The sequence below is a fragment of the Gavialis gangeticus genome, unplaced genomic scaffold, assembly GCF_001723915.1.
Source record: "Gavialis gangeticus isolate Ggan-Ray unplaced genomic scaffold, GavGan_comp1, whole genome shotgun sequence".
NCBI classification, from domain to species: Eukaryota; Metazoa; Chordata; order Crocodylia; family Gavialidae; genus Gavialis; species Gavialis gangeticus.
In genome coordinates this window covers 10,929,505-10,937,707 of record NW_017728997.1, presented here as the reverse complement: position 1 = coordinate 10,937,707, position 8,203 = coordinate 10,929,505, and the positions used below count along the sequence as shown (strand labels likewise).

The following is an 8,203-nucleotide window of genomic DNA, read 5'->3' as shown; positions in this document are numbered from 1 at the left end:
TTTCCCCCCCCCCCCCCCCCATTAAGGGCTTTCTGAAGGATATTAACCTTGGCTATCTTGAAATCTGCATGCATCTTTTGTTACTATTATACAACTTTAGTAATATGTTTTGATTTTCCAATTTTTCAGCATGCAAGCTACCCTTCATTTACGATGCCCATTGAATTGGTCTGATTACCCAAGATGCCATTACATATTTTTAAACAAATGACTGCTGCTGAATAACTAACGCTATTGAGCATGTTTCTATACACATGCACTTCCCCTCCCCCCCCCCCCCCCCCCCCCAAAAAAATCAGCATTTCAATTCAGATTCTCGCTTTGAAGAAAGCTGGCTAAGGTTTATAAAGCAACTTAATTAGGTATTACGATCAGCTACGTTATACATAAAGGGGAATGCAAACACCTAAATTCTGAAGGTTTAGCCATGAAAACTCCTTGCTGAGTTTATTCAGTTATTTTTTTGTCAATGTTTGTATTCTTCAGAGTTCACAGGAAAAAAACCTGAAGCAAAAAAACCAAAAACCTATTGCATCACCCTTGTCCTCTCATCCCAGTGTGCATGCCCAAGGCTGGATTTCCATGGAGCTCTGGGTAGTACAGGACCGTACAACTGTTCCTCAAGGAGGGAAGACTGCTGCACTGGAAATGAGTCAGTGGCTTAACCACTAAACTCAGAAAATGGGATTTCACCTGAAATTAGGTTATCAAGCAACTGCGCTCAATCTCAATCAATGAAACCCTTAACCTTCTTTATTTCAGTGGCACTCCTCTAATTAGGACTCCATCACCATTTCCCATTACAAACTCCTATTCTCGTGGTTTATCATCTTGGCAGTTTCAATTCTCACTGAGTTGGACCTTGATGTACAATTTGTCAGCCCAGATGTCAGTTATCATGTATTTATTTTACTTTGTACTTTGGAAGAATTGGTCCTTAGTCTGCAGCCCCTGAAATCACAATGGCAGTAGTGCCAGTGACTTCAGCAGCAGGACGAGACCTGTAATTTGTCGCGGAAACAATTCTTGGCGTTCAAGCAATATGGAACTACTCTACATTTTCATTACATTGTGCATTTTTGCTTCGCCATTTGGAAACCCGCACTTGCACCTGGGCAATACCTGATCAGTGAAATAAACCATCAAGGGAAGTGGTGGATTCTCCATTTCCTGAGGTCTTTTTCAAAGGCATGCCTCGGCCAAATCTGAGTTCCTCTTTAGTCCAACACAAGTCATTGGGCTCAACACAAGGGTCACCTCAATGAAACTGGATGGCCAGTAATAAAGCAGGAGCTCGGACTGGATGGTCAAATGGTCCCTACTAGCATTATCTTCTCAGTTTATGAATCATGCCAGCTACTGAAGTATTACCTGATGCACACAAGAGGGCAAGCCTGAGCACGTGTTATGTGCCATGGCTACAGCATTACCAAATACTTCTACTTTTGCAGATCTAGGGCCAAACCTTTAGGCCAATTTCAAGACAGCGTTTTGTGGTTAGGGCAGACAAAACTCCTGAATTCACTTGTGCCGCATAATATTATGGCCCAATACCGCAGCACCAGCTAACTTTTACTAAGGCCACCTGCATTCGGGGGTACAAGGTTTTTCCTCGCACAGCAGGGTCATTTCAATCAAACCAAAACCAAGAGGAGGGAAGCTCTAGCCCTTGAACGACAAGCTTTTCAGGGCAGGGTCTGTTCCTTCCTAAGTGTCTGAAAAATACTAAATACCTCATGGGCTCCACCATAAGAAAATAGCAATACCCAAGTCCCCAGGGAAGGTGTATATCACATTGCTGACACAAACCATAGGCATGGCCAAGGATTGCAATATTCACTTGAACTCCATGAATTTTATCCTCACTAAATAGATATTTTTGGCAACAAAGAGCTAAAATACACACTATCCACAGATCTATTTTAATTTGAAACAGATGACAACATGGGCACTTTTCCCCCTTAAAAGTCGAGTTTAAAAAAAACAACAAAAAACCCAAACAAATAAAAATAACTCTACTTCTCCCATAGACCTTCAGCCATTCTGAAAAATTCTAAATTTGAAATGAAATCACCATTCGACACTCGAACAAGGTCAAGAGAACAGTACTAACGAGCACTGACATCACAGCGAATGGCAGCCACTGCTTAACGGTTACATCAGTGTTGCTTGTTGCTATGGTGCTTAACTGACTATTAATTTCTGAAAGAAGGTGATTATAAAGCAGCCATATGAACCTCAGTCGGATGACACCACTTCAGTGCTGAGCACTGACATGCGTTCCTCCCGTCTTCGGCAAGTTAATTTTATGAATCACCACTTTTGTGATGTTAATATTATTTCTAACTTTAAATTTACAGTGTAGAAAATAACAACAGTAAGGAAAAAAAAAAAAGAAAAAAGTAAGAAGCAAGGGACTTTCAGATGGTTTTAAAGCAGAAAGCTTTTAGGGAAATATAAGAATTCCCCCCCCCCCCCTTTTTTTTTTTAACTATGTCATGAAAAACCAAGAGCCTGCATTTTACTTATTGCTATTTTGAAAATTAATCTGATTAGGAGCCCAATTCTGCGCTCAGTTACACTGCGCTAAATCCAGGCTCATGTTAGCTTAAGGCAAAGCCACCCTAAAATTAATCCGATTGTCCCCTACCTAAGACTCACCTGGTATAACCAAATCGTTCAGTGACACAGAGCCACTGTTGCAGCTAACACCCTTCTATACTCTCCCATGCATTAGAGGCATGGCTTGGGGACAGTGCATGGCACGATCTCCCAGCAACAGAAATCAGAGCCCACCGTCCTCCTCGTCACCGAGGACCAGTCCAGAACAGCCTGAGAAGGCAACAGCCCCAAAAGGCTGTGCTTATGCCCCTTGCCCGAAGATGTATGCTGAGGCCCTAGTCCACTGACTTTGCTAGAGAGGTTTAGATGAAAGGCAGATTCTGGGCACAGCAAAAGTTTCATGTTTGAGCCCAAGCCTGTCATCTTTATTCACATATTTCCACGAAATCCACAATTTTTGCAACTGAGGAACAGTGCCTCGGTTTTGCAAGATCAGGCCATTCATTCATGCGTGCATGCAATCCTCTCTGCAGAGGCCGAGTGCAAAAACAGTATGTGTATTTACCTTCCTTAGTTGCTTCTGTAAAGCAATCTTCAGTTACAGCCACCCAAAAAGGTCACTCTTCTTACCCTGGAGACAAAGAGGATATCACAGTGTGATTGGCTGATCGGTATTAGCAACACCGTCTGAAGCATTTTCATTGGCACCACATTAGCAAGTACAAACATAAATAAAACAACAAATGAATCCAATTGTGTTTAATGGTGAATGACTTTCAGAGAGAGTTAATAAAAACAATCCAGTCACAAGACCGTGCTTATCAGTACCAGCCTGCGTGAGGCTCTCCAACTCAGTAAGAACAACTTGGTCTTTGGGGGAAAAAACCCTGAAGATGAGACATCTGTGTTATAATCTTGATGTCTATCAATTTATTTTCACTTTGAATAATATATGACTCCCAGCCCTTTGTTTTCAGAACCCAAACTCTTGCTAGACTTGGTCTGCTTATTTAACGTCTTTTGGTATGTTTGGAAATCACTGCTATTCGAGCAAGTCTTCTGGGTCCTTGATTTCCCCCACCCTTTCAAAAGAGTCGCACTCCTAGATGAGATGCTTTATATCTAGCTGTACCTTTCATGCTGTATGCAGGTAGCTGTTTGCTGTGGTTAGTCTCCCCTTGCTAAAGTCAAATCAAAGCACACCGAGCGCGCCGAGTTATTAAAAAGGGTGCGTGTCGGCAGGGGTGGGGAAAAAAAAAAATCACGAAAGTTTGTCATTATAAAGCAGGAAGGAAGAATAACAGCACGTGTGTTTTTTACCATGTATATTACTGCATCTTGTGTACTCTCTTATGCAAAACAGTATGTAATCCTTTAAGAAACATGACAATCTGCCACTTTCTGTTCATGTAATTGGGATCAACATATGGTACAAGAAAAAAGAAAAACATTTGTTTATTAATTTAGATCAAGTTACTAACTCAAACCACTAACAGTGCTTAGAATTAATTCCACGTCAGTTGACCAAATGCTTTAATAGAGTAAAATTATAACATAATTTCACTGCTATGTTGATCATCTGCTAAGCAGTGTGCAGAACAACATGTAATATCTAATGCTTTAATTCATTAAAGGCAAACCCAAACATGCAAGGGTTTGCTGATCTAAAAAACACAAGATGAAATGGAAATGTAATGAAATGTTTCACATGTGGAACAAACAAGGCTTGGCTTTGCAAAATTCACACAGTAATTGCGAAGGTTTGGGGATGGGAGGGAGGGTGTCAAATGACAAATTGTGTCCTTTCCACAATCAGGTAGAGCTTTGCACCAAAAAGTGGCAAAACTTTGCTGTTTGGGAAAAAATCAGAATCTCTGTTAATTCAAAGAAAGAAAAGAAAGGAAGAAGGAAAGGAAAAGGAAAAGAGAAATCTCATTCATCACTTATTTTGAAAAAGAAAAACAGTTTACACAATGACCTGTTATCATTGCACCTCTGGAAATAGACAACTTGTAGCAGGCAGTTAAACAAAGATGTATTTCTTTTTAATGGACTAATTTGCAAAAATTACAAGTTTCTTTAAACAGGTTTCCTGAGAAGTTTTCCATGGTTCTAATAATGAAGTATTGAAAACTCAGGCCAACACCCTGCAAGTGCTCATTCGTGCAAGCACTTGGGGCTGCTCGTCTCTGCAAGGGTTTCCAGACTGAGCCTTACAGGAGACAGTACTTCATAACAGACTCTCACCTTGACTGCAAGATGTGAAACACCAATTCTTGCTTGCAAAACACCTTAATTTTTTGCATACTATATACTCTCAGGTTAATTGCAATAAAGGTTTTCAGCCCACTCTACTGGAGATGTTATCCTGATCGTGTTTTTTAAACCTATGTTTGAGTTTATTCATTCTGTTACACCCATTTTTGGAAAGTTTTGCATTCAGACATACATTTTGCAATCAAAATAAACATGCTACTGCATAGATTCCCAAATACACCATATTAAAACTTAATTTTATAAATGAAAATCGCTGGAAATGATGATTTTGAATAAAAAATCTTTTTGTAGCATCTCAAATACATTTAGCATTTGCCATCAATTTATTAAACCTCTTTCTGAACACCTGTGGAGCATACCAAGTAAATGCGCAACAGAGAAACCCAACAACCATGGACTACGTTTTACTCAAGTTGGTCTAGTGACTAGAACACAAGACTAGGAATTGGAAGCATTTCAGCTGTAGTCACGAACCAGCTAGTAATTGTGTGTGAGATCTTCGGCTTTGGTTTTGCATTTTAGGTTGTTGGGGTTTTTTTGTGTTTTTTTAAACTGGCACAAATGTGGGGTTCAGCAGTTTTGACTATCCAGTTGGAGAGACGTAGGGCTGGATTTGCAAAAATGCTGTGAATTTACACACCTAATAAGAATTTCAGCCGTTCCTGTGAAATGCATCTACTCATGGAGCATCACAAAACTTTGCCATGCAAATCCAGCAAATATTTATATAGATGAAGAACTGCATGTATGCAAATAAACTTTGTCTAGCCACATAAAAAGAACCTTTCTCCAATCCAGTCTTTTTTTTTTTTTTTTTTTTTTTAGCACAAATACATACCACCCTGTTTATTCAGAACATAAAAGTACACTTCCCCCCACAAATTAACAACCAAAAAGCAGCTACTCTATTCAGATCCGGGACACTTTGTTGCACATACTTTCCTGAAAGGGAGAATGAAGAATACAAACAACTTGTAAGAGATGTTTGCCATACTGAAGGAATTCAGATGCTACAGTGAGAAGTACTGTCTAAGAGCTGATACAGAGCAGGTGTGGTCCCACTGACTTAAGTGACCCGATGCGATTGAGTGGTCATTTCCAAGCTTAAATACTTGCAGGACTGGAATTCCAGTATTGAAAATTTAGCTAATCGCTCTTTGCTTCAGTTTACCCACAAGTGTGATAGTTAATGCAGTAGATGCCCATCCGTGATGAGCTTTGAACTCTTTGGACGCAAAGCAAATTACAGGAGGAAGCATCTAAGCAAGACACTTGCTTTGTTGGGGTGGTATGGGAGACAGGAGGGGGCTGGATTTCTTAGGGGTGTGCTCGCGGCAATCCTAAAGAGATTGTGGCCTGATCCAATGCACATTGAAATGAATGGAAGGCCTACTTTCAAATAGGTTTGGCGTTAAGTCCTTGATCTTGACCTGCTTACCTGAAATCAGGCTTGGGTCCCAAGTCAAAAGACGCCCCGTCATTATCCTTGGTGTACAAGCCAACCCTAAAGGCTTTAAGCCTCCAACCCTTACTCGTAGGAGTAGCGCTCTACTTCAGCAGTACTACTGGTGTCAACAAGAGTCAACTGTGTCAAGGCTCTCAGCTGTGGCCCTAATTGACAGCCATTATTGGAAGGGCATAACTCAATCAATAATAAGACAATAACACGGAGGGGAATGCAAAGAGGTTTATACTCCATCGAAGAAGCATATTTTTATAGCTGCTAAGCATGTGGCCTTGCACAGTTGCCAAAACGTGGCAAACACAGGCCTCGAGCCCATGTAACCTGGCTCACATAAGTAAGCTCACACAGGGGAGTAGTATTTCGATGGGACTCTTTGCTTGCATAAGGTTGCTCACGTGCACAGGTGTCAGCAGGATGGAGGCAAATGCCCCAGTGGTGAAAAGCCTAAGAGGGAGAAGTAGACTTGGAAACAGAAACCACAGGGGGGGAAAGAAATCCTTTTTCCTTGCTCCCTAGAAAGCAGGGGGAAAAGCCACTCTAAGAAATTTGATTTACTATTTCTTTCTATTACAACTTTTGTTTCACAGCCAAACTATAGAAAATATTTGTTTCAAATGTTTATTACAAGGCTTCCTGCAAGCACTAAAATACATGAATAAATAAAATTAATAAAGCTACCCCATAATTAGCAAGTTTATTCATATACTCCTTTAATACTCTGTGTGTGGCAACAAAATTATATAGCTTCTTTTTTTTTTTCCCTTCAGACCTAAGTTAAGTCCGGACTTACAGATTGACATTTGTTTCCCTATCTTATTTTTATTATTATCATCATTATTATTTTGGTAGGCTAGGGATTGAGGAGTTGGAGCAATTTTAGGGAGGGCAAATCAGTGAAAAAACTGAATTCCTCATCCTTTTGTTCATAGCTCAACTATCCTGAGCACCTGGCCCTGACGAGCAATGGGACCAGCGGTTCTTTTGGGCCAATTCTGCAACCAAGTACCTTTGTGACTTTATTGACATGCATGAACTCAGTCACACAAGGAAAGATATGAATGCACCTGACTGTTCCCAGGATTGGCTCCTTTCTTCTTCTTCTGGATTTTTTTTTTTTTGAAATGGCAGCTGGGTTTTTAAGAGTTAAAGTCTCTGATACCCTAAAATACTTAAAGCTAAGTATTTTTAACTCAGCAGCATATTAGTATTTTCACACAGCGCTTTGTTTTTACTGTGCAATATATATTACATGCCATGAGATACTGGCTGCAGTACAGACCATGCCAGGTGTCATCATTACCTATTTGGAAAGTGAAATGCAGGTGGCTCTGAAAAACATGTCAAAGCAGAGTGCATTTCTTTACTCTGGCCCTGGAAGAGAGGTAGGTGGATCGCAGTACAGACCAAGGGAGAGGGCTGTAAGTGCTTGCCTCTGTGGTGCTGCCTGGACTCGTGCTGCACAGGGTTTTTTCCAATTTGCAGACTGCTCAGCGCCTGTCGGGAGGTGCTTTTTACTTCCTTCAAGTTGACAGAAATTAAAAACAAACAAACAACAGGATAAAGCTGAACACAGCAAAATTGCTTCCGTTTCAAATAACATTACACATTTCATTTCTTCCACAAAGCTGGAAAAGGATCATTTGTTTTTGATCAGTGCCACTATACTCATCACAGTAGAGCTGTCTTTTCTGTTTTTGTTAGCTATTGTAGGTGATACAGGTATAGTTCACAGACAAGTTAAGAACACCTTGCCTGCAGTACAGATTTCGAACTACGGTCAATAAGTCTTGCATCTTTTAATGATGGATTGGGGGGGGGGGGTTTTGCCTCTCACGAATTACTTTGCAAAACAGAGGTAGCCCTTGTCGGATTCTTCAGACATAAAGCCCATAACACGCT

The 8,203-nt window shown here is 40.5% G+C and overlaps 1 protein-coding gene across 7 annotated transcripts in view; it reads right to left on the bottom strand.

The window, feature by feature from the left end:
* FOXP1 (forkhead box P1) overlaps positions 1-8,203 on the bottom strand; it is a 540,709-nt gene that overhangs the window by 291,121 nt on the left and 241,385 nt on the right. For all 7 annotated transcript variants that reach the window (XM_019504753.1, XM_019504749.1, XM_019504755.1 and 4 more), the window contains one exon: positions 3,128-3,193. The gene's annotated coding sequence lies outside the window, so the exon portion shown is untranslated. The remainder of the gene's footprint in view (positions 1-3,127; positions 3,194-8,203) is intronic.